Raw genomic sequence first — 27,193 nt, forward strand, 5'->3', positions numbered from 1 at the left:
TACACACTTAGAGAAGCCAGGCAAAGGTTCATGCGCCCCAGATGTGCACCTGTTTTGGCAGGCTAGGAAAGCACATAGGAAGTTCTGGAGAAGAACAGAGCCTGAATTCATCCCTGTGCCATTGCAGAGACAGAGCTCAGCCTCTCAGGTCCGCCCTATCTTGCACCCTGGCTGCAATTAGGCACCAATGGGCAATTGCAGCAGCACAAAAAAGAACCTACTCGGTATAGCAATGTCCTGGCCACCCCCGCTCCTGCCCTCAATACTTCACCCCCCCTTGGCTGCCTCAGAATGCTCCCTGCACTAGGTCTCCTACTGGGGATGTGTGCCTAGGAAGGGTGCTGAGCTGGCTACTGCAGAGGATCTCACGCTGGGGGGTGTTAATGAAGGGACCTCTGCAGATGTGCTGGTGTAGCAACCATTAACCAGGCCCCAGGTAGCCAGTTTCAGGTCACCACATTGCTTTGCGCTAGCACTTGTGCCTCCGTGATGGCTCTTCCCTTCAGTACACTGGTCTAACTCAGGAACCGCCCCTCTTGCTACCTTTGGCAAGTCCACTGCACTGCAAGAAGTAGTGGGTTCAACACTGTTCATGCCTCAGCCTGTTTCTGGCCCTTTTGTTCCTGCTCTCCCCATCTACTCCTGCTCCCTCCCCTGGTGTTTTCTGCTCCCCTTTGTTTTTCCCGTAAATCCTAAATATAGATGGAAGCAGCCAAGGCTCAGAGAAACGGAAACAATCTGATAGAAGGTTAACTTTTCCCTCGCAAGGCCAACGACTAGCTCGTGTTTCTCCCTCTATTTTCTCTTCCCCCTTCCCAGCCAGTAGCAAGCACAAGGGCCATCAATGGAAAGGGCTCATCCACACGCTGCTTTCTACCTTCTACCAGAGATCTCCCTTGCTAGAGAACCATACTGAAATGCCAGAGGCTGTTGACAACCCAGGGTCCGACTGTACTCCCATCAAAAGCAAAACTCACATTGACTTTGAAAGGGGCAGGATCAAGCCTAAACATTGGACATGACTTTAAAGTGGTTAGCTTGGGCATAAGCAGCAAAAGCAGATAACTCCAGCCTGGATATAGTGCTGAGTGAATACTGGAGAATATACTATAGGGGACAGCCCTGCACTGGGTGGACTAGACAGAAAACAAGTGATGGAGCGAATAGTTTTCCCCATCAAACACGGTCAGTGCACATCCTGACACAAAGAAGCAAAGGGGCAAGGAGAATACCACCTAGTTCTTTCCATCCATGACCTCAAAGTGCTTTAAAATGAGAGGAAAGCATCATTATCCTGTTGGGAAAGCTGAAGCACCAAGAGCTCAAGCAATTTGCCTATCACACAGTGGCAGAACTCAGGTCTTTTCACCCTCTGGCCAGCGCCGCGCCCACCCACTGGGCTACGCAGCCTCTCAAGGTGCACACAGGGCAGGTGTTGACAGAACTTGTCAGTAATTCTTGGCTCAGCCATTGGGGAAGGCAGGAGATTATCTGCCGGAAGGATTGCTGAGAAAGTAACTGTCAGCTTATGGCCTGAAACACTGGCAGGAGCATTTAAGCTTCAGAGCTCTCCAGGTGCTTATTAAGATGTAAATTCTGGCACGGTTGCCAAGAATCACCTCCCCACCCCCACCCCCATCCCTCCTAGTACTTAGGCACTTAGAAAACCCCCTCTGCCAGCTCACACTACATGAGGGATCCCTAAATCATGGGACTATTACTAATTATTAGTATTTTGCAGCAGCAATCAGAGATATGGGGCTCATTAACAAGTTAGCACCTCTGGTTTCCACAGCAACCATGTAGCTGCCAGGCAACAGCTGCATCTCAAGCCCCACGGAGACATTAACTGGGTTTCTCTGCAGTGAAGGCACCCAGCAAGCAGCAGGAGCCTTGGCCCTGTCTTAACTGCACTGGCACTGCCTGGGCGACTCCAACCAGCCTAACAATCTGCTTGGGTCAGGGGGGAGCGAAAGAGAAAGGAATGCCATGACTCAGACTTGAACTCACAGAGAGGACTACAGGCTGCTTCCACCCTCTTTGTCACACACCAGCCTACAGCCTTTGCCTATCTGCAGTTTCCCTTTTTGCTACCGAGGCTAAACACGTACAACCTAGGTTAAATGGCAGCTGCGGCTTCCGAGAAAGACACCCAAACGCGCAGCTAGGATGGGGCATGTTAGGACTATGGGGTGGTGATCGGAGGAGGCAGCATCAAGTGCCACTGCTAGGATGGCCCTTGGAGATTTGTCAGCAGCCAACTTGCGATGCCCTTTAAAAAGGGATTCAGCATCACTTCAGGGAATCTCCCCTCAGAAGGGGAGAGGCACTTTAGTTAACATGTCCCTGGCGAGGATCCTCGTTAGCGGAACCTTGAAACACTCTCACCAAGATCTGTCAGCTCAGGCACAAAAATCCTCTTAGCCTCTTCAAGGGAAAGGTGGGTAATGAAAACAAATGGCCATAAAATATCATCTGTGGGTTTCTAATTTTCCCAACAAGATAAAATGACTTGCCTCAAGGTTGCATAAGGGACAGATCCCTCAAAAAAACAAAACCAAAAAGAAGCCTGACGGCCGGGAATTGCCTTTCCACCTCAAAAATTAGGATATCTACCAGAGAGCAAATCCCCATACAGGAATATGTAGGTACTACAGTGGGACCTAGAGACCCCAGCCCAGCTCAGGGCCTCATAGTGCTAAGCACTGTACAATATATATATATATATATAACACAAGAGCTTACAATCAAAATAGATCAGATCAGACAAAGGGTGGGGGTAAGGCAACCTGCCCAAGGTCACACTGCAGATCAGAGAGAGATCTGGGGAAAGAAGAGAGAGATCTGTCTCACAGTCCAATGCCCTACCTAACCTTGGAGAGGATTCTCCCAGGAGATAGACAGATACACAGAGGGGCAGAGGAACCAATAAAGAAAGGAGAAACCACCACACTATCTCTCACTTGAGACTCTCTCTCACTTGGTCTTTTGTACTGCCTGACCTCCCCCACCTTAAGACCAAGGCCAAGCACAAGTTGCAGTGCTCTCACTGCAGCACACCATCTGTGCAAACAAATCTCAGAACACCTTAAGAAGTCTGGAAGGGGAGCTCCCATTTTTGGCCCAGCACGGCAGCTCAGTGGCAGTTGGCGCATCTCTTGAACGTACACAGGCCCAGCTGCTGGCTGGATCTCTTCCCTCCCCTCCCCCCACCTCCCCTCTATGCTGCTACATTTCTTCTTGCTTTATAGTTTAATTCCCACCCCCAAGTCTTATAATGATTTCTTTCTGGTGTTTTAATGCTGGCAGGAACTCATGGTGGGAAACAGAAACCTCCTAGGCTTTACGTATGCCACTCTATGCTGCAAATGGATCATGGTCCACCTACATGTGTACTTCTAAGGTTTGAATTGTGCACCAAGAACCACCAAATGGTCAACACACATTTGCATTCTTGGACATTGGGTTTTCTGTAAGAGTCTAACTGAGCCCCTAAGTCCAAAGGCACAAAGGTATTTCTCGTCATAGGATGTTACGTGCACTAAGGAGTCCTAATCTGCTCAATGGGATGAATGGTGCATCAAGTACCATAAAGAAGTGGCACAGAGGCCTGCCAAAAACTCTGGCACATACTTACATAGGTGCAGGCTTTTGGTCTGAGACTGGGGTTTTTATGGACTATCGCAGGCTTGCCTCAAGCACCTCAAGATCAGCTCAACTGCAGACAGTCATAATTGTCAGATACCACTGAGCAGACAAGGGGAGCAACAGGAGGAGGAGGATGAACCCTCTCTAGACAGGCTATAAGAACATCTTCCATGTGTGCCCCTTAGTGGCCAATGTGCAGTTCACACTGAAATCAGAAGGGTGCGGAATCAGCTGCTGCAGGGAGAACACGGTATTTAGTGGGGGCCTAGATAACATACCCCTTCCCACGTGTGGCCATAAAAGAAGTCATGATCTTGCACTGTGTAGAATGGGAAAAGTCCTTCGTGTGAACAGGACACTCATGTTTAAAACATGTGACAGCAGAGACCCTAGGGTTTACCATGACCAGCCGCCATGTTTTAACCACAATTGTCCTTGCCCAGGCTCAGGGCAAAGCTTCCTAGAACATTGTGCTAGTTTCCATGTTTTCTAACACAAGGCTCTCCCCACACTCAGAACAGTGAGCTCCCATGTCTCAGAGCTGCAAGCACTTCCTACTCCAACCCACTAGTCACACATCTTAGCTGCGGTGAGGGAATGGGCCACGCTGCAGTATTTGTTCTGTGCCTGTACATAGCACTGTGAGGGACAAAAGTCATTCAGACTCATACTTCGTCACTTCTACTGTACTGGCTCCCGTTGCTTGATATTTAACAAGCTCCCTGCATCTTCTTTGGGTACCCACATGTTACCACAGGGTTCATCTTGGAGGGTTTCAGTAGCTTGATCACCATGTCACAATGGGAATGGTTTGATGTATTGTGATGGGACTGGCCTACTTCTCTTTGTTCAGGGGTCCTGGACACCCTAAACATACACTGGATAAATTTTCTGCCTCCTGGGGAAAAAAAGCACAAAGTTCTGTTCATAGCTGTTCCTAAGAATATTCCCCACAATGTTATTGTACGAGAGGTAGTGATGCACAAGATTGAGCTGCAGGAGTCGAAGATGGAAGCTCTTCAGGGTTGGGTGATGTAGGTGAGTAAAAGCCTCAGCATTTCACCACAGAAGAACACGTGAGATGAGTTTGGGGGTCTCCACCAAGTCCCAAATGTACGTTGTCTAAATCAGAGCTATTCAGAATGAGTGACAGTCACTGGCGAACCTGGGGACTGGAAAAAAGAGAGGGGAGTGCAGCAGGTTAAGACCGAGGTGCAGTGATACATGTAGCCCATTTGCACTGTACAGCGTCATTAGCTCCTCAAGTTTATGAGGAAAAAGATAAAAATTGAATCCACGGTTTAGCAGAAACAACAGTTTAACAGCCTTGCTCCCTGAAAGGTCTTACACAGTTTCTAATGACACCCATTGCAAACTCTGGCATATGAATGGACTTCAGCTTGGGTTCTCTGCTAGTGTAAGTCAGCACAGAAGTCAAGGGAGTTTCACCATTTTATGTCATCTGAGGATCTGGCCCTCCATTTCTAGGCATCATAAAATCCAGAAGTTAAACTCAACTCCAATAAAGATGCTACACTAACCTTCCAAGGGATTGCAGATCCACAAACCTAGTCACATGTAAGAAGTTTGGCTCTGTTTACATCCTGCCCAACTCCTTGTAGACCAAAAGAAGTTTACCCAAATGCAGGGGAACAATCTAGTACTTGTCATTTCAGGCTCTACCCTCCTATCAGAGCCACAAAAGGAAGCCAGCACTCCTAGATTTTGAGTGGCTCGTCTTTATCTAGAAGAATACACCAGGTAGGACGAGGAACATCTGGTATGCAACGATATCCTGCTCTCACCTTTTTGCTTAGGGCTTGTAATTTATTATAGGGTGGTTTTGTTTGGTGACTCAAGTCATGAGATCAAACCAAGTGACTTCTCATCTCTTCCATCTCTCCTATCCAACCCAGACCAATTTATGGGCAGTGGCCACACACAGTCAGGACTTGCTGTTGTCATGCAGGCTCTCTTTCCTGAATAAGAAATCTCATTGTTTGCCCCATTGAAAGGAGGGCTGGATATTGCACATTTTCCAGGACAGACCATCTCCTGAGGAGCCATTAGTGTAATAACTGGCAAAATATGTTTCATTCATTAACCAGTTCACCTGGAAAAAAAAGGAGGGGGCTACACACCTCTATTCTCCCCTCCCAATTCCAGGGGGTGTTTACTTTTCAAGGCACACATGATTTTGCCATATTGTTTCAGATAACAAGGTGAGCAATAGAAGAGTGACCTGATTCTACATCATGATCTGGCCAGTTCCAACATCAGTGCTTCAGCGTAATGAAAAGCATTTACGAAGTTTTGTCCTTTCAGACCCGTTGTTGCCGCCCCAGTAAGCTCAGTTCTCTCTCTTCCCCACCGCTCTACCAGAGTCCTTCCGAATTTAGCCATAGCTCAAGCCCACCTTTGTGTCAGTTACTGACTGGGGAAGGATTGCGCTGGCACCAGACACATAGAAATTGAGAAAGAAAACAAAGGCAGCCAAAATACAAAGAGACATGAAATTACATGTGTCACTGTTTAGTGAGCGAACAGAAAACCCACCTCCACCTGCATTTAATGGTACAGCACAACTGCTTTGTGAGAACGTACATTCAGTGAGGTTCTGCACAATCTGCAATCAGACACAGCCATCTAATGGGATGTATCAGTTTTGTGGGATATTCAGCGTAACTTAGGATTCGGCAGTTATTCTGCCCTTTTCCTGCCTTCCACTCAACAACGTATAACAATTTTTGGGCCTAAACAGGTTGACACCAGGGTCCCAAGCTCCTTTTGACCATTTGGCTGTGCAGCTGCATTCCACCAGGATCAGCACAGCATCCGTGTGCAGGCAACAAGTAAAGGAGAACTCGGTCCATTTTGGCATAACAGAGATTGTGCTCAAGGTCTGGGTCTCAGCCAGGGTGGACTGGCAGAGCTGTGGGAGGCTACTGTATAGGACTCAGTCGTGGCCCCGCTGAAGCCAATGGAAACAAGACCAGGTCCACAGCATGTGCCTGAACTTTGCTAGGCCTTAGCCAGGTGAGTGCAACCCCGTCCTCACAATCGCGGTGGGGAAAGTTGAACAAAGAAAAACAAGCAAAGCGTTCTGGGTTTCCACGTACGTATAATTTTCACGCATTAGTTTAGTGGCCTGAAGTCAGCAGTGCTGGCACCATCTCTGAATCATCTCCTGACCCAACAGCTTGGGGGTTCAGCATGCGGACAACTGTATTCCAAGGAGGGCTGCTGGCCAAGACAAATGAAGTTGGACTAAATACACACTCCAGCTACAACTCAAAGAAAACAAGTCATATTAATAAGAAGTTCAGAAACAAGGACTACTCAAATCCAGCCCATCCACTGATTTTCCCTCCTTTGTTTATTTATTTATTTGACTGCTCTGGAGACCAGTAGACCCTCTTCACTTCAGCTGTAAAGCATAAGAGCTATCTAAGAGGGTTTGGAAGTCAATGGGAGTTGAGCAGCTTATGAAATCCCAGACTTACATGCATTCTTGTTTCACTCGCCTTGACACAGGGACCACAAGCCCTTGGATAAACAGATTGAAAGCTTGGTATAAGTTTCACCACAATTTCTGCCAGAGCCTCTGTAACCGCAGTTAACATATAATTTGCTAACTTTTTGCAGCAGCAATATTCCTCAAAGAATTCGTTTTTTAAAAGATTTATTATAAACAGTGGATGTAGGCATGCCACAACCCTACTAGCCAGATGACTCTCACTGCTAGCTAGAGGTTAAAAGGAAAGATTTGGTAAGGTCACCAGCAAGGCTCAGGGGCAAGTGCTGGGAAGGAGGGTGGATGTCAAGAGTTCCAGTAGGGCGCTCTTATAGGATCAGATCAGTGGTTTATCTAATCCAGTACCCTATCACTGACACTGGCCAAGACCAGGTGCTTTGGGGGAGGGTAGAAGAAACGCTGCAGTAGGCAATTGTGGAATAATCTGTTCCTACACTAAAGTTGCCTTCTAACCTCCAGCTGGAGATTGCTTATGCCCTAACATGAGAGTTTATAGTCTTTCCACAACTTCAGCAACTTCCTTTTTACTTTTAGAACTCAGGATGTAAACCCCTTGAGCTCATCACTTGGAAATGGAGAGAATTCCTCCTGCCAATTACTGTTACAGGACCCCAAAGTGCTCTACAGGCGTTCCAAAAGAACAAAAGGTCCCAGCCCCAAGGAATGGATAGGTTTATTTTAGATGAGACGAGTGAACACACAAAGGTGAGGAAAGATGAGTTACAATCAGAGCCCAGCATCCCTAGGTTAGGCATGTGCACATTTTGATGGCCACGTAAGTATGGGCTGTGTATGACCCAAACTTCTCCTGGTAGGTAACCTGGAGGAAGCGAATGCATAGCAAGGATGTGAGTGTGGAGAGGGTAGTGGCTTGGCAAACAGGAACCATCTGGGCATTTTGTGCCTAGGGAGCACTTGAAAGAAGACATGCAATGGGAGTGGGAACAGGAAACAAAGAGGGTGTCAAGGAAATGCTTCCAGCATCAGCCCGGTAACTAATACACTATGGCTACGTCTACGCTATGGACCTTACAGTGGCACAGCTGTACCGGTGCTGCTGAGTCATTGTAAGGTCTCCTGTGTAGCCGGTCTGTGCCAGCGGGAGACGCTCTCCTGCTGACATAGCACTGTCCACACCGGCGCTTTTGTTGGTGTAACTTATATCGGTCGGGGGTGTGTTTTTTGCAAACACCCCCGACCGACAAAAGTGCTAGGGTCGATAAAGCCTCTGTTACTTGTTTCAGACCCAATTTCACTTCCATGCCACACAACCCTAGTATAACCCTAACTTCATCTCTTGCTGTTTATTTTTGTAAGACTGTTGACATAATGCGGCAAGATTTTCAGAACTGACTAGTGGTTCTGGACCCCCTAACCCAATTTGGGGAACCTTCATAGGACCAGAGTTTGAAAGAACAGGTACTCACACTTTCTGAAATATCAGGCCCCTTCAAGACATCTCAAGTTGGGCACCCAAAGCCTCTGGTCACTTTTGACAACTGTGACTCACAAATGCAAAGTCTTGCAAGTAAGATTGTAGAAAACTTCATATGCGATAAAGAAGGGAACCTCACATTAGTTCAGACTACTTCTTCTCTTAGGGATTGTCTAGGCAGGGACGTTGTGGCATAGCTATACCAGAATCACTTATTCTGCTATAGCCATGCTGATCAATTTTTCCAAGTAGACAAGTCCTTATGTTTGGTTTAGGTCCCTCTCATCCACATGGGGCTTGGAGGTTTGAAAGCCTGAGAACCCTCACTGGCAGCACTTTCCACAGGAGGTGAACTCCTATACACAGCTCCTGGAGCAGAACGGGATAAGCTGTTGGCCCTTACAAAACTGTACGTTAAATAAAAGAATTGGTGACAAAACACTTCAGCCATGGCTCAATAATGCCCCCCCATGCTCTATAATGGCTTTGCCAGCCAGGTTTAAACAAAAAAGCCAAGGTTACATTGCACTGCAGCCAAACTAGCGTCTAATGTGGTTCGAGCATGTGAACAGGACAAAGCCATGTTAGAAGCGCACTCAGAAAAGCATTCTACCTTCCGTGACCATTAGTACCATAATGTTTACTATGCCGGTGTGCTATGTTATTACAGTACAATTGGGCCTGAGCATCTGGTCTCGCCTGCATGCGTGGGACTGCTGCACTAGGTTATAACTATGTTACGCAACCCAACCCCAACTCTAGCTCTGTCCACCCATGGAGGAACAAGCTGTGTTAGGACAGAGACGTGACGTTACCGTATCATCACACAGTGCCTGGGTACTCTGTCTTTTGCAATGTAGATGCTCTGTAAGCCTGTGGTTTTCAACCTTTTTTCATTTGTGGGCCCCTAAACAATTTCAAATGGAGGGACCCCTTTTGGAAATCTTAGGCATAGTCTGTGGACCCTGAGGGGTCTGTGATCTACAGGTTGAAAACCACTGTTATAAAATAAATTACTACCACATTCCTAAATACATGGCACTTCCCAGGCCTGCCTGAGAAAATCTCTAAGGAAGAGCTAATTTAGTTTCTTAACAGATGAATTATCTTGGCCTGTTCACCTCCCTTCCCCACGCTGCTTGATTAGGTCAGGCATCTCTTCCCACTTTGCATCAGGCGTGACAGGTGCATCTTAGAAGAAATTCAGAGCTTGAAAAACAGGTTTTAAAACCCAGCAGCCATTAGGATGCAAAAAGCATTTTCAATCAATGCATACTTCTTCCCAATATTAAAGGCAATCACCACAAAGGTTTTGCACTCAGCAGTTTCAAAGCCATTCATACACCTGGGCATTTCGTGTGCAGCATTTTGCTAAACAGAAAGGAAGCGAGAAAACCTCTCATTGCTGTTGATTCTTGCTATCACCTTTTACTGTTGCCATTAAACTCACAGCCAAGGATAAAAGATCTACAAAGGCTTTAGACTATTTTCATCCACCACCGCCACACCCCTCATCAGCATAAGCTATTATTTACTAGCTCCCTTACTCAGTCACCTCCTCCTTCTCAATAGGTTTCAGTTTCCAATAGCTGTTCAAATACAATAGTGACAGGTGCCCTAGGATTGGATGTCATAAATCAAAGGCACCGAGAGCCAGAATACCACTGCCTTTTTCCAAGTTTCATTCAGGATCTTTAGTTCCTTACAGATCTGCTCCTTTATCACATGCACCTTAACACAGCCCTCTCCCCACTTTTGAAACCAGACTTCAATGGTGCTACCCAGCTTTACAGCAGCTGAGGATCTGGCTCAAACAGCCTTCTAAAAAACCCAGAGGGTGCCACCTATAACCAAGCCATATGTGTACAGTCTGTTGATGGGGTGGAAATGAGGTGGAACATTGCTCCTTCCCTCTCATACCAAGACAAGCTTCTTCAGTTTGCGGGGAGGAATACGTTCAGTCTCCCAGGGGTTTGTTTGGTTTTTAGATCTAGGACTCTCAAATTTATTGAGAGGTCGTTTGGGAATAAGGGAGATGGATGACTAAGAAGTCTCACCCTAACGCTGATTGCATTTTATTATCAGTAGCTGTGTGGGGTGTCTAAAGGTAGATTATAAACTCTCTCAAGGCAAGCACCAAGCTCTATTTGTCTGCAGGGTACCTAGCACCCTTTCTTGGGTGCTGTGTAAGTAAGTATTAAGGGCCATATTTTCAGGTGTGCTCAGCACCTGGCGGCTCCCTTTGCTGAGTGCTTTTGAAAAATCTGGCTACTTATGTACACACCTAAGGCCTTGTGTAGGCTAGGATTTAAAGGCATGATGTTAGTGTTGACTATAGTTAGTTAGCAGGCTAGCAAAGACAAAGCAATCTAAGGGCACGTCTTCACTAGCAACGTTAAAGCACTGCCACGGCTTGTGTAGTCGTGGCATAGCACAAAAAACCCCACCTCCATGAGGGGAATAGCTCCCAGCGCTGGGAGCACGGCTCCCAGGGCGGGTGCACTGTCTACACTGGCACTTTACATTGCTGAAACTTGCCGCGCTCGGGGGAGGGGGGTGTTTTTTCACACCGCTGAGCCAGAAAGTTGCAGCGCTGTAAAGTGCCAGTGTAGACAAGCCCGTCAGATGTGATAAATGCAGGGGGTTAAAGTCTACCAGTGTTCAGTGTTGGTGTCTTAGAACAAACATCCGGTGGAGTGTCCAGACTACACTTTACAAACATTAGCCACCCTGAGTTAACTTTAGGTCAAAATTCAAGTGTAGACTGAAGCCAGGTGTACGCTAGAAAGTTTTACCAACATAGGTTGCGTCTGTAGGGGTGTGAAAAAATAATCACACCCCCAGCCAACATAACCATACCAGCAAAAGCCCTAGATGCAGTTACACTGGCAAAAAAAGTCCTATTAATTACTTGTATTAACATAGTACCTGTACTAACACAGCACAAAAAAAGGCAGTCTCTACTCCAAAGGGCTTCCAGTCTAAGTTTGCCAGTACAGCTTATTTTATACCGTACCCTGCATAACCCATACCAGCAAAAACTCCTTTGCTGGTATAAGCTGCATCTGCACTAGGAGGACTACAGCTGCAACAAGAAACCCTTTCTGGTGTTGACAAGGCCAAGCTTTTAAGTGGGAGCTACTGCGTTTACGGGCAGGACTTGTTTTAATTTGTAGACAGCCATGTTCCCAAGGCTTTTGCCTTATATGAAAGTAACTAAAGCCAAAGTAAGTCAACTGATACTGAAACTCATTGCAGGAGTGACCTCACCTGTTATTCAGGGGCAAAAGTGCATCAGAAGGCCAATCAAAATCTTTAGCATTCTGAACTTAAGACCTCACTGGTTTTATGTGCCTAACAAAGCCTCATTCATTTATCACTCTGTCTACCTGCCCGAAACCTCTTCGCCGGCTACAAGCCTGCAGTGTATTTCTGATTGTAAGCTCTTTGGGACGGGGAACATCTTATTTTTGTCCTGTATGTTCACACCGCCTAGGACAATGGGGCCCGGATCCCACTTAGGCCCTACCGCAATACAAATAATAAACATGCATCATCATCCGCACCCAGCAAATCCAAACGTCCTTAACAGAAAACAGTGCTGCAGCACCTCCTTCCTTACAACAAAAACCACAAATTACAGCCCTGCATCTCCCCTCATGTAGGCTGAAGCCCTGACGTCAGCTTTTAAGCATTGACCAAGCATTAAAGGGGTTTTATTAACCAATAAGCAAAAAACCCAAGAATCTTTCATCTAAACTCTTCGGGACATTGCAGTGCTGAATCACTGCACAAACACCCCCATGCTTGCAAGCTTATGCTCCATCCGTGCTAATGCGGGGGAATCATTTCAAGTGGCAAGCTTAACTCCTTGATCACAAGCAGCTGCCTTCGAGCAATGGCAGGGAAGCACTGCAAACCCCCCCCTCCTGCTGACCACACGCCCCTGGTCTTGGGTTCCTTGAAACGCCAAGAGCGTAAGGCGACACACCAAACTCTTGCACCGTTGGGAAACCGCAGGGCTGTTAACACCAGCAGCCTCCCAAACGTTGAGCCTGAGCCCAGGACGGAGAACGCTGGTAAGACACTGCCTGCAAAGCCCAGCCAAATTGGAGCCCGGCTATTTCCCAGATCTTCCCTCACACCCCACGGCGTTAGAATAGCAAACCGCAAACATATGGTTCCCCCCCACTCTGCAGCCGCCCCCGACACACACATGCCTTTCGTTCACGCGGGAGGATCATGTCATTTTCTTTGCACCCAGCATGAGCAGGATTTCGTTTAAACTCCTATCTAAATAAGCACGCTGTAAGAAGCATGCAGTTCCCTGTCAGCAGCTGCATGCATTATATCACCCAGCACGGGATTTGGTTTTTATGTGTGTGTGTGTACGTGCGCAAGGTGAGTTTCCAGCCCGTTTTGCAAAATAACAATGGTTTTAAAACGTCTATCAGCTCTGGGTAATAACACCACACACTCAGTTACATCTCCAACCATTCCCTCCAACGCATGCCTTGTAATCACCAATTCATGCACCCCTTACTGCATCTTCGGGATCCTACCCCGCATGTAAATACAAACGCACAGCGTATCTCTGTGTTGCATTATAGATAATTGGTGTCAGGCTCAGGAAGATGCAGTACGCAGCTATATGAAAATACACCTCTGCAACAGACTCTTCTCCCCAGCTCCAGCCCCTAGGATCTATTGCAGAAATCTGCAGGTCACTCAAATACAAAGCATGATTAAAAGCCCTAGGCCACCCCTTTCTTCTTCCCTTACATTATAAACACTTACCCTCCCGTACTTCCTCTGCAGCCGGGGGAATCAGAGCTCCTGAGGTTCTCCAGCTGATTGCAAATTTCTGCACATTCGTCAGGATAATTAAACGCAATTACAGGATGATCAAATGAGAAGCCCTGCAAGGCTGGTGCCAGTGCTGATGATGCAAGTTCTAGTCTCTTGCAAACACATGCAGGCACCCACACTGAAATGTAGACATAATACTAGTCCAGTAAGTGAGGGGCAGGCATGTCCCTGTACGGTGGGGGTGGATGGCACAGATAAGCATTAACAGGGCTGAAGGGATCCAGGAAGACAGAAGGTTGCACTTTAGAACTAAAAATGAACTGAGGATGAGGTCATGCCTTGAAAAAAAAGCACCTGACGTCACCCCCAGCCAATCAGAGAGGGAGGCTCAGGGGCAGGGTGACGTCAGCCTCTGATCCTGGAGCTTTGGGTGCAGATTAAAGGGAGACAGGCAGGCAGAGCTGCAGTTTAAAAGGGGTAATGGCCTAGTTTTTTTTTCTTTTCCTTTTATTTATTCCTTCCGAGGCTGTAAGCTCTTAAAAGGGGAATGCACTGTCTTACCATCCACTGAAGGAGATGGGAGAGCGGTGCAGGGAGTTCGAGGCAGCGGTGTAGCGCAAGCCACTCATGCTAAATCAGGTTGGCATTTATTGTTAGAAGGGAAGCGTGTTTCATCAGCACACAGATATGCCCTGCTGCTCACAAGAGGAACTGGGAAACATTTTCCAATGCCAAAGGGAGGGGAGAATATTATTGACTAGACCTTCCATGCAGCAGCCTTACGTTTTCAAATCAGATTTCATTTTGGAACGATGCACCTAGTGTCCTCCTAGGGGATTTTACCCTAAAAAAAAATCCCACCACCCCCAGAGCCTTCCTTTTTGCATGCAGGGAGTGACCCAAAGCTGCCTGCTCAGTTTATGGTGCTCTGGGAGGAAAGAAAAAGTACAGTTAAATGATAAGCCCTTAAAATAGCAAAGGAAAGGGGAGCAAGGAGACCCTGCTTTGTGGGTGGAATGTAATTCAGAAGCTGAGATTATCCATCCCTTTCTGTACAGGAATTCCAGACTTCTGCCTCCTGGAGTTCCTCTGAAACAAAGGCCTGATTTTTATTTTTTTTTAAAGTTTCCCTTACAATCTAATTTATTTCCCGTAGGGCAGGGGTGTTTTTCTCCTGGGCATTTATTTTTATTGCCCACTAAACGGCTCAGCCACACGCAGCAGGGAGCTAGAAGGTTTCATTCTTTCGGTGGTGCAGCTATAACACTAGTGTGCCTGTTGAAGCGCTCGCTGTGGGATGGGGACTCCCCTCAGCTTAGGTACCCTGCTCTCCGACCCACCATGGTTCAGCCTTGGGAACACTGGGCAGTGTTAAAAAGACAAGAGGACAATTTGGTGTTTGCTTCCCCAACTCCCCTTCTTTACAGCACTTCTGTCCCCCCACGCCTCAGAGGCTTTCCCCCACATCAAGCAACATGCTGGCCGAGCAGAGTGTGGTATTTCCATCTCACCCTAAGCACAGGATAGCACCGATCGCTCCCCCATCTGCAGCTGTGGGAAATTTCCAGTAAGCACCTTCACCTTCCTCCTATGCTGTTCCAAATGCACCGGAGAGACTCTCCACAAAGCCACTAGGTTGTCTCCTTTAAATCTCTCCTGTACTGCATGCCTAAAACACACAGTACAGTGCCTGGGCAGCTGGGGTGCTGTGACCACATTACGATTGGTGTAGTGAACAAATTGTCTCATCTACCTTCTACTCCCCCTATTTATTTGATTCACTTGCTTTCTCTCATCATATACTTTGATTTAAAGTTATTTGGGGGCAGGGACTGTTTTTTTCCTCATATGCGTGCAATAGTGCCTAGACAATGAGGCTTTGTTCCCTAATTGGGACTTTTAGGTACTACCATATAGAATGAACATTCATCAAAGAGATTGGTCCAAGCTGCAACGTTCAGGTTTGGATCTGAACTCCCCTGAAATCTGGAGATATGCCCATACAAACCTCTAATTACAAGCACTGAAGACTCTAGACCAACTTCCCAGGCCTGGCCAAGATGTGTTTGTTGTAGGAATTAGGGTTGAGAGAGGAAGGCGGCTGTCAATTACAGCTATTTGAGAATTTTCCAACAGAACAGTCTCTCCATAAAATTTGATAAAATTGAAACGTTTTGTTTCAGCTTGATTGCTTTGACTTTTCCATTTTATAATTTATAACATAAGAGTTAAATAAAGTTGAAAGAAATGTTTTGATAAGGTTGACATGTTTTGGGGTGTTTTGTACATATTTCTGAGATTGACAAATCTGGGACAAAACCAAAATTCAAAATCTCAAATTTTCCCACAAGACAGAATTTCCATTTTTTGATCAATTCTACTCGTTACCTTCCTGCTTTGCTGATCTTGAATCTGAACCACCACTTAGATTAATTTAGAGCAGCCCCCTGGCTGCTCTAAATTACATCTCTAAGAAAAGTTCCATATGAATTACTAAAGTGCAGCATGCTCTGGCCATGACGCCTGCCACCATCAGCCATGCTTCTGACCAATTCAGGAATGCTTCCTACTCCTGGGTAGGAGGGGTGCAGAGGCAGAAATGCAATCCCTAGCTGCCTTGTTTGTGTGAATGGGAGGGAGCTCAGGACAGGATCTGGCCCTGTGGGCCCAAATTCTGCCTTCAGTTACACTGGTGCAACTTCCATGGAAGTCCATCAGAGCCAACCCTATTCAAGCGAGGGCAGGATCGGGCCCTGTGTGATTCAGGGGCAAATTACTATTTTTATGCCATGAATTACTTTCTTTATGTAAATAGTGAACGCACCACACAGGAGCCATGAAACCAGCATGTGAGGGGAACAGACTCTGGGGCCTGTTATCATTTGACTGCATCGATTTAGAAGGGACAGGGAAAGAGAAAATGAAGGCAAGGCTGGGAGAGAGATGAGAGTCAAGATATCCGTTCTCAAGGCCCTCTGTGAGGGCCCACCAAACCCAAAAGCCAGCCCTCAGAGTCAGCATACATTTGGGCCCCGTGGAGAGCTAACATCATCATGTGATGTTGCAGAGGGAGTGTCATGCTGTGATGGAAGGCCCCACCCCCATGCCACCGTAGTGGGCACAGAACCACCAGCCAGCTAAGAGATCTGCAAAAATAGCAGTCATTTCCTTTGTGCCGTTGGATGTGGCCTGACAGCCTCCAGCTTAAAGAGGGATTACATTTTAAAAGCTGAGGTTTTGCTAATACTTATGAAATCAAGGAAAGACTCCCTCCCCTTTCCTGCCTCCTTACAAGGACAGGGAAGGATTTTTTTTTTTTTTTTAACTTTTTCCTCTCCAAACATGTACTGATCAGCTGGCCAAATCAGGATTTCAGACTATTACAGTTATTTAGATTGCAGGGGATTGTATTTTGTTTACACATTTGTGCAGTCCTGGCCTTTAGGTGCTTCCATGCTGCAAACCACCACCACCACCAGCTGGGAAGGACTGAGGTCCCCCTTTACAGCCACAAGAAGTTGATCATGGGAGATACGTCCAGGGCACTTGGAGAGAGAAACCATCACTGGGAGTAGCAGGGGCAAAGTTATGGAGGAAAGTTCATTTTATATGAATCGAAGATGCATAACTGTGTTAGTTACAGCTTTGATTACACCAGGCATCACAATCATTGCAGGCCAGACCATTGTAGTCACACTTCTGGTATGAACCCCTAGCACCAATAGGCAGAGCTGCTATTAAGGTGCAAATCATGGCTGACAACACTCCTGACTGTCTGCACTAGGGGTTTGCCCTGGTGTAGTTATACTGGTAGCTAAAATCCCCAGTATAGCCAACGCCCTCATTTCAAGCTGAATTTATATATATTCTCTCTCCCCGTCCGCCTAGTTTCAGCCTCGTAGCACGTTCCAGCAGCAAAGTGATGGGGTTTAATTCTGTACTGCCTTGCAATTGTGAAGGCAGCCCTTTATACCTGGTTAAAGTCCACGCAGCACACTGCGAGTCGAACGTTTCAAACCAACAATGGCCTTCTCTCGTCAATGAAAATTCATGAAGGTTTTTTAGGTTGTTCTCAGAAAATTTAAACCAAATGAGTTTGTCATAAAATGGGTTGGGTTTCCTCCCCCTCCCCCCCCACCTTTTTTCCTTCTTCCACACCTTTTTCCAGCGGTAAATTTAAAAAAAAACAAAAACAAAAAAAGGCAGCAGGGGGGCAGGGGAAGGAAGAACAATCTGAAAATGTTTGAAATCAAGGAGTTTGGATTTAAAAAGTGTGAAAAATTCAACTAGATGAAAAGTCATTGACTTCTGAAATCTGAGGAAGATGATTTCAAAAATGTTATAGAAAAAAATTAACCATGATTTCCAATCAGTTCTAGCACGACGCTATCCAGATCAGAATTCTCCATACAGCTGGCTGAGATGAGGACATCATGGCAGGCACTCTGATCTGAACCAGAGTTGCATGAGCTGGGGATGAGGACGCTGGGCATCCTATTTGCAGTGGTAGGTGGCTTTGGCTCAGAAAACAAGGAATAGGGAGATGGTAAGAAAAGTCCAATGGGGCAAGGATCCTAGGGGATTGTGGGAAGGTATTGCAGGGCTAGTGGCCCTCTGTTGTGGTACTGGCTTGCTGCATCTGCACTGGACGTCGTGAGAGGGAGTAACTCTGTCTTCCCTCTGCCTCCAGATGTGTTAGCTCTCTCAGGTGATGCCACCCCTGCACATAAATGACTGGTGGGCACGTCTGGAGGGGGGTCAGAGTAACAGGGACACTCATGCTTCAGCTCATGCTAAATCACTAGAGCGGACAAACGCTTGGGAGACGAGATTCGCCTAGCTCTGGGGCTCAGTTGGTGCTAGCAGGGGGTGGAGCAGAAGAGACCAATCACAGATACTTTTCCCAAAGCTTCATGCCAATGCTCTGCACTAGCATGCCTGGCCAGTGCCAGAGCAATGGCGGGGAAGCTCCTTAGTGGCAATAGGGCTGTCACACAAGGCATTGGAGAATGGGGTCCATGACCCCACCCACTTCACCGCAGCAAAAAACACCCTTGGGAGAGTCCAAAACAAATGATTCACAGACATTAACCTGTTCTCAGGATATCTGAGGTAACAGCCAGATGGTGACATGGGCTTGTAAAACCTGGTCAATCGAGTTGAGGGTTTGACACCCTAGAGCGGAACCTTCCGTGTTCAGGAGATTTGGACCTATGCAGGGTCAGCCTTAGGGAAAATGGCATCCTGAGCGAATTTGTATTTTGGTGCTCCTGGCCCCTGTGGGTGTGGCACCCCCCGTTTTTCCCTGGCCTCCATGGGCTCCTCAGGTTCCCCACCCCCTTCACTCCTAACCCCTGCACTGTGCTCCCTTTGCCCCAATCCCTACACTCCCCTCCTGTGCCCCTAATCCCTGCACCCTCCTTCACTCCTAACCCCTGCACCCTCCTTCACTCCTAACCCCTGCCCCCCCTCCTGCACCCACGTGGGGAAACTGATCTGGATGCATGGAGCAGCTGGCATTGCTGCTCGCTCCCCCCGCCCCACCCCCCAACACTGCTCCTCCGCATCCCACTAGGGGGTTGTGAGGGAGGGGAACGAGGAGCAGTGTCAGGGCTCCCTGCATCCAGATGACTTTCCCTACCTGGGATTAGGGTTGCCAACCCTCCCAGTTTCTCTGGGAGTCTCCCAGAATCGGGCTCTATCTCCCAGAGGCTACTGAAGCCAAGCTGGGAGATTTTAGGCACTAACAGGCCAGTGGCACAGCAGGGCTAAGGCAGGCTCCCTGCCTGCCATGGCCCTGCACCGCTCCCAGAAGCCGCCAGCACATTCCTGCGGTCCCTGAGGGGGAGCCTGGGGACTCCGTGCACTGCCCCTGCCCCCAGAGCCAACTCCACAGCTCCCATTGTCCAGGAACTGCAGCCAAGGGGAGCTGTGGGGGCAGCGCCTGCAGGCAGGGGCAGCGCGTGTAGTCCCCCCCACCCCAGGGCTGCAGGGACATGTTGGCCACTTCCGGGAGCAGCACAGGGCCAGGGCAGACAGGGAGCCTGTCTTAGCCCTGCTGCACCGCTGACCGGGAGCCGCCTGAGGTAAGTGCCTCCCAGCTAGAGCCCTCCCCCCAACCCCCTGCCCCAGCCCTGAGCCCCCTCCTGCACCCAAACTCCCTCCCAGAGCTTGCACCCCGCAGCTACTCCTGCACCCCAACCCCCGCCCCAGGCTCAGCCCAGAGCCCACACCCCGTCCTGCACCTCAACCCCCTGCCCCAGCCTGGTAAAAGTGACTGAGGGTGGGGGAGAGTGAGCGATGGAGGGAGGGGGGCAGGGCAAGGGTGTTTGGGTTTGTGTGATTAGACAGTTGGCAACCCTACCTGGGCTGTGTAAGGGGAGGACAGGAGAGCAGCAGCCCAGGTGGGGGAAATGACTTGGATGCTCGGAGCACTTGGTGTTGCTCCTTGCTCCCCCCCTTACAGCTCCTAAGGGAGCACAGAGGAATGTTGGGAGGGTGAGCAGTATCTGTGCATCACTGCTCCCCCCTCCCCCCACATGTTCCTCCTCCGGGAGGAAGCAGAGAGAAATCTGGGTGCCCCTCCCTGTGGCCCTGTCCTGCCACCTGGGAGCAGTTTCTACCTCTACACCAGCAGCGTGCACCTCTGCACTGTTGCACGGCGCCCCCTTGACCATGATGCCCCGGGCAGTCACCCAGGTGGCCCACCCCTAAGGCTGGCCCTGGACCCATGGCTCTGACTCGGGCATGTTACAGGACAGTGACTGTAATAGTTACTATTTGTATTACATTAGTAGCTAAGGTCCTAACTACAGCAGGGCCCTGTTGCACTCGGCACTGTGCATACACACGTAGGCCCCTTTTGTCTCTTGCTATCTAAATAGACAAGTATGGGGAACGGAAGCAGAGAGAGAATAAGTGACATTGCCAACGTCCCACAAGAATGAGGGAGCAGTGTCATAAGGTGATCCCAGAACTCTCAAATCCTTATCTATTATCTTAATCACAATGCCAGTCTCACTCCATTTCCCCCAGCATACTCATATGGAGATTATTAAAAACTGTTTACGAGGTGGATTATTTGTTACTTGAGAGCAGGGGCAGGGTTTTGTTTCAGACAGACACAAACACACAACTCCCCCCCCCCCAAAGCAAACAGCACCCCACCTTACTTTTCCGTCTCCGCCCCCCCCCCCCCCATTTTTCCTCTTGCTCGAATTTCAGGCATGTCTGAATATTGACTACATGTGAACTGTATGTCTGGAATACAGGTTATGCACTTATATGTGTGTGATCCTTTTCTTCCAATGATTCCATACATTTTATCAATTTAATCTCAATTCAAATGTACAACTTGAAATCTGGGTCACCTATTATTTTTACATTTAATAAAAACCTCAACCTGATCATTTGGAAAGCTAGGTAAAGAAAGCTGGTTTGCCAGGAATTCCTCATCCATTTAAAGTAGGGATCTCAAACTCAAATCACCACAAGGGCCACATGAGGACTAGTACATTGGCCCGATGGCCGCATCACTGACACCTTTTCATACAAAGAGATAAAAGCCCCCACCTCTGCCCCCGGCGCCACCCCCATTCCAACCCCTTCCCCAAAGTCCCCGCCCCAACTCCGCCCCCTCCCCAAATCCCCGCCCCAGCCCCGCCTCTTCTCTGCCTCCTCCCCTGAGTGCGCCACATCCCCGCTCCTCCCCCCTCCCTGGAAAGTCCTAAGCGCTGCCAAACAGTTGTTTGGCGGCAGGAAGCGCTGGGATGTAGGCAGAGGACCGGGGATGCAGTACGCTGGAGGGGGTAGGGGTGCGGGTGAGGGGAGCTATGGTGGACCTCAAGAAATAACTCCGCGGACCACATGCGGCCTGCATGTTTGAGACCCCTGATTTAAAGAAATTACTTCTCAACCTGAACTGTGGTTACCCTGAACTACGGGGGAGTGGCCCAGTTGCAGCCAGCAGAGCAAGGACTTGGAATTGTCAGGCAGAGCTGTTGCCTACATCAGCTGGCAAACAGCACTATTTGGGGCTTATAGCACCGTACTTTAGCTACACTAGTTTGTGCCACTGCAGCTATACTAGGGCTGAAATCAGGGCAAACAAAGTTAAAGAAAGTTCCATCAGTTCCCCTGAAGTTGTTCTCTAGTCTTCACTGTGCTCTGAAGTCTCCAAAATAAGGCCCTGGTCTTGCACCGTTTCAGTCAATAGGAAGTGTTGCCATTGACTTGAATAGATGTAATGTAGAGTCCTAGAAGAGCAGGCCAGCCCAGCATGGGGAGGTGTCAGCGTAAGCAGTGCTCTGGGTTTCCTCTTCCTGTAGCTCACATGGCAGATCAGCCAGGAATGGCCCCACTGGAGTGCAGTTCTCTTTAGGGCTGGCTGGCTGGCAACCTTTAAGGGCCCACAACAAAGCTCATTGAAGTCAGAGGAAAAGACCTTCCTTGACTACAATGGACTTTGAATCAGGCCCTAGAAGAGCCAACTCTCCCAGTTAACTGACTCCCTGTTTACCTGGAGGTTTTCAATGTACTTCAGTCTACAGATACAGGCGGGGGGCTCACTTTTCCAGCCTAGCAGCAGGCCTTGGAATGGAATCACAAGGCTATATAAGAGCTTCACCATGCTGGAGGCAAGTGACAAGCCACCCGTACCATTGCAAGGCAATTTTCAGGCTGAAAGAGAATGTGCCACACAGCTGATCTGCAGAATGCCAGTCCAAACCCTTTGTGTGCAACTCAGAGGCACCACTCTAATCCAATGGCAGTAATTCGCTTGCTAGAGTGCCCATGCTAGCCTCATCCTTCAAGGGTACCTAGCCCTAGCTTAGGGGCCAGTTGTCAGTTTGGTAGCTTTGCCTGAGAAAGTTAGGGATCAGAGGAGCGATTTATTTCCCCTGTAAATAAAGGCCACCTGAGAACATTTTTACCTGTTAATTAAGTTGGGGAAGGGGAAGAGACCCTAAAACCTTGGGATCCCTATGCCCAAATCATAATATAGGATTACCCCTGCTCACTGTTGCAGAGCAAAGCAAATCCTTCCTCCCTCCACTCACCAGGGTCTCTGCCCACATACAGGTTGGGGGTGGGGAAGCTTCTCTCTCACCCCCACAAAAGAGCAATCAGTTTAACCATGTGCATGTCTGAGAATGGCTTTAAATCTCCTCGCCCATTTGTACCCCTGGGTGAACCTCAATAGCCAAGTTATTGGCCTTTCCCCCCTTCAAATCTCAGATTTGTCATTTTCAATGCTGAAAGTGTCTGCCACCCTCCAGCCTGTCCCGTCTCTGCTCTGCGTTCTCCAAGATAGCCACGGAAATGCAGCACGGTGCCCTGGTCCTCAGCCCATACTGATGGATTTGCAAAACGCCACTAAAATAGATACAAAATCTCACCCCGCATTGCTCAGGCATAGCCAGAAGCAGCTTCCGCCAATACTTGTATTGTTGCTGGCTGCAACGCTTGCACTGATTTCCAATTATTCGTTTTGCAGTCGCACTGAGAGGCCCCAACTAAGATAAGGGCCCAGTGGTAGGAGTTGTACAGACCTCTGAAGAAAGAGCCCCTGCCCCAGGAAACCTACGGTGTCATCTGACAAGACAAAGTGGGGGAGGAGAAACTGAGGTGAAGTGACTTACCCAAGGTCACACAGCAGGGCAGTAGCAGAGTCAGGAATAGCATCTAGGGCTCCTGTATCCCAGGCCCCAGCCCTGCCTATCCAACCACACGGCCTCTAAGTGCTGCTGCCTAAGGGTCTCTCAGAACATCCTTCACCGAGCAATGGTGGAGCTGATGGCACGGTGGGGAATGTTTTTAGTGAGAGGCCGTACAGTTACGATGCCGGGGGATGGTTGTGTTGTTTATTGACTACCCAGAAAACAGGAATTAGATGCACACGTTATATTACCGTGACAGGCCAGCCTCAACTAGTGCAGAGTTCAGGCCGTTGAGGGTTAAGTCTGCTGCTTCCCGTCCCTTGACTCACCAAGCTTTTCCCTGGCACTACAGCACACCTGCGGCCTCTGACCAGCTCCAGGGTAGGCACTGCCCTCCCACTATGGGGCCTAGACTCGATGGGCCAGATTCACAGACTGTAATTGACTCCAACCATGCTCAACCAGTTTGCATTAGCTGAGAGAATTTGGCCCAGGGTCTGAAGCTGGCTTGACAGCATTTGCAGCAACCATGGCATCATCAAGAACTGAGCATTTGAGGGAGGAGGAAGGCAGAGAGCCAGCAGGGAAGTGGCCAAGCCAAGCATTGCATAACAGTGGTATGTGTTTTTGTGCACATGCCTGACATACCCTCTGCTCTAGTTGGCCTTGGAGACTGCGGTCCCCACCCCGAAGGGGTTAATATGTAACTCCACACACTGTCCTAGCGGGTGCATGACGACATCAATACATACATGTATGTGTTCAGTACAAACATGTGAAGTCAGTGTCGTTGGAGGGGGCTGCAGTTGTCACATATTAGCCAACTCCTGGATGTTTGCACAACATGAGAACCGCCCCATTCCAATAGCTGCCAGTTGCACAAGCCTTTCGCTCAGCCAACAAGCTTTCCCTGTTCTCTGGCCCAGGGTATGTGCTTTCCCTGCACACACAGGTGCCAGAACAAGAGGAGGAATCACATGTGAACAGCACAAGGGGGTGTGGGCTCCTCAGCATAAAGTAAACAATGATGGGAAGGATGTTAAATGCTGGAGGCTGGGGCTATACTCTGAGTCTGTGCCAGGTGAGCAAAAATCAATGTCACGTTCTTCCCTGAGCTCTTCAAGGCTGGCGGCCTTTCAAGGTGTGCACAGAAACCCAGAGCAGATTCTGTTCCTCGTGTGCACATTGAGCAGGCTGAGGGGGCCCTCTGTCTGTTCAACAGAGAACAGCTGTCTGGTTGGTGCTTCTCCACCGGTGACAAGCCCACACTGGAGTTTTAACCTCATCCTCCCGCCAGGACAGAGTCTCTGCAGAGAAACATGCAGGTCATTCTATGGCACCGTACAGCCAGTGAGAGTGGAGTAGGTCCACACAGGAACTCAGTGGAAATCAGCTGACAGTAGAAAACACTCCACTGAAAACAGGAACGGAACATCATTTTTAACTGGTGGAACTGGCCAAAGTTTCTCAGCCAAAGTGCTTCTGAGGTGGCTCCACCCCCCTCCAGGTAATTTCAAAACAATGTACATAAAAAACCAAAAGCCTTTCAAAGGTTTGAAATTCTGTGTCTCTCCCTATTATCTGTGCCACTGAGTGCAATAGAGGCCATGTCTTCACTGCCAAATAAGGCAGGTTTTTACAAAGAGATCACTAACTTGAGTCAGCTCTTATCTTGATGCTGGTAGTTGAGATAAACCCCAGGTGGAGGGAGCATACTGTTGACCTTGACTAGCTACATCAAGGTAAGAACTACCTGTGTCTTGCTTCCTCTAGGATTTTACAGCAGGATAGTTAACTTGCATTATCTATCTTGCTGTAAAACACACCTTTTTTGGCAGTGAAGACATAGCCAGAGTGGGCTTGTCTTCACTAGGAAAAAAAGTATGTTTAGTTAAAATCAATGTTCAAGTTAAAATCCTAGCAAGGACAAGGCATTTTGTATTCACAATTCACAAGAGTTAGCAGGTTAAGATAAATTAAAAACGTCTTGTTTTTGCTAGAAGTGTCGTAGCCATGTCGGTCCTAGGATATTACGGACAAAGTGGGTGAGGTAATATCTTTCATTGGACCAACTTCTGTCCGTGAGAGAGACAAGCTTTCAAGCCACACAGTGCTCTTCTTCAGGTCTGTGGTCTATGTAGCTCAAAAGCTTGTCTCTTTCACCAACAGAAGCTGGTGCAATAAAAGATATTTCCTCACCCATTTTGTTTTTGCTAGGTGTTTAACTCCAGTTAGCGAAAGATAAAGATAAAAACCCCAGAGACCCAGCAAACAAACAGAAGTTGAAAAAAGATGTTTGGTTGACTTTTTTTGTGGCGAAAAAAGGAATTTGCAACCAGCTCTAATAACCGGTAGCAATTTTCATCTGTACTAAACAAACGATAAGGCCAGTTCATATTATTTATAAGGGTAGCACCTAGAGGCCTCAGCAGACATCAGACCCCACTATGCTAGGCATTGTGTAAACACGTTGTAAGAGACAGTCCCTGCCCCAAAGAAGTTACTATCTAAGCTGACAAAGGGGGAAAGAAGCACAGAGTGGTTAAGTGACTTGCCCTTTCACATAGCAGGTTAATGACAGAACCTGGAATAAAACCCAGGACCCTTGGTCTAAGGCCCTGTTTACTAGACCACACTGCCTTTTAAGCACAAGGGCTTAAATTATTATTTCTTTCAATGCATAGATTTTCCCTCCCCCTCTGCCTTAGTTCTGGGCACTTTGATACAGTTTAAGATACAATAGCCACACAGTTCCACTCCAGACATAACGGGCATCTCCTGCAGCAGGCCTGCTAAGAGATAGAGCAAATCTGGGAAGGTTAGCAAATCTAGGGCCTGGCAGACGAAGGGTCAGAAGCAAGTTCCAAAGGCAAGATGGCTTTATTGGGAATGCCCTGTTAGCAGGCCTCTCATTTAAATTGAAGGGAACCACCTTGAGCACCTCCACTGAGAGGTGGGGGCCTAACCACCCCTACCTCACACTTAGACCACTGATGAAGCCCTGTAAACAGTTCTGGAGAGCAACCTCTCTTCTGTACTTCTCTTAACAGCACACTCAGGCAGTGTAGTGCTGCCAGTTTAAGGGGCATGACGTTAATTTAGGGTCCCCCCAGACAGGGACCTGCGGTTAATGCAAAACACATGAATTCTATACTGAGGGATCCTTTGCATTAACACCACATCACTTTTCTCACTAAAGATATGGACCTGCGAGCAGAGATACTGGAATCCACAACGGACACATGTATGTATATGTCATGTAGCTGTTCCAGGGCAGATAATCTGTGCTCCAGATCTCCCTAGTGGCACACTTTCCACCAGAGATCTGTGTGTAGCAAGTCCTTTCCAACCCTCACACGTCTGTGTATAGGGCAGCCAGGACCCTAGAGGCCTATGCGCTACTTCCCTCTCACTTAAACCCCATTGTGAAGGCTGAAGGGATACATAGGTCTTGTTTTGACCCTCTGTGCCAATGTCACCCCTTGAATATGAGTTGGTCACACAGCAAAGGTACCCGGCTAGGCCGTGGTATGGCCAGAGCCTCATGCGTCTCAACACACCAGCTGGAGATCCAAAGGTGAGGATGGAGCGGGGCATGCTGAACATTCAAAATGAAAGTGATGGAATTGCTCCTACAGACGCATTTTGCCTGACCCAGTACTCTACAACCAGAAGAAGGAATGGTCCGGCTGTTACTGGCCTGGCCTGAGAAACCCGGGTTGAGTTCTGTGCTCTTGGGCAAGTCATTTAGGCCCAGATCTTCAATGGCATTTAGGTACCTAAATATTTTTGAGGATTTGGGCGTACGCTCCCTGTGCCTCAGTTTCCCATCTGTAAAATGGGGATAAAAAGCACTTGCCTACCGCACAGGCATGTTGGGAGGATAAATACAGTAAGAATTATGAAGTGCTCAGATACTATGCTAATGAGGAGCACATAAATACCCTGGATAGAATGACTCAAGTTACTATTACGAATGAGATGTCCTCAAACCACTCCGCACCCCTGCGTGGCTCTGGCTTTAAGAGCCACAGTCTGTTCCATCAGCCACAGATCACCTACAGAGTTATAATGGGTTCTACTTTTCTGTCATCAGGCGTGTCTTGG

General features: G+C 48.2%; 1 protein-coding gene across 1 annotated transcript in view; it reads right to left on the minus strand.

The window, feature by feature from the left end:
• DUSP8 (dual specificity phosphatase 8) overlaps window positions 1–13,750 on the minus strand; it is an 82,402-nt gene extending 68,652 nt beyond the window's left edge. Inside the window, exon 1 of the mRNA XM_027828920.3 lies at window positions 13,416–13,750. The gene's annotated coding sequence lies outside the window, so the exon portion shown is untranslated. The remainder of the gene's footprint in view (window positions 1–13,415) is intronic.
• Window positions 13,751–27,193: the final 13,443 nt, after the last annotated feature.

The sequence above is a fragment of the Chelonia mydas genome, chromosome 6 (assembly GCF_015237465.2).
Source record: "Chelonia mydas isolate rCheMyd1 chromosome 6, rCheMyd1.pri.v2, whole genome shotgun sequence".
Lineage (NCBI taxonomy): Eukaryota > Metazoa > Chordata > Testudines > Cheloniidae > Chelonia > Chelonia mydas.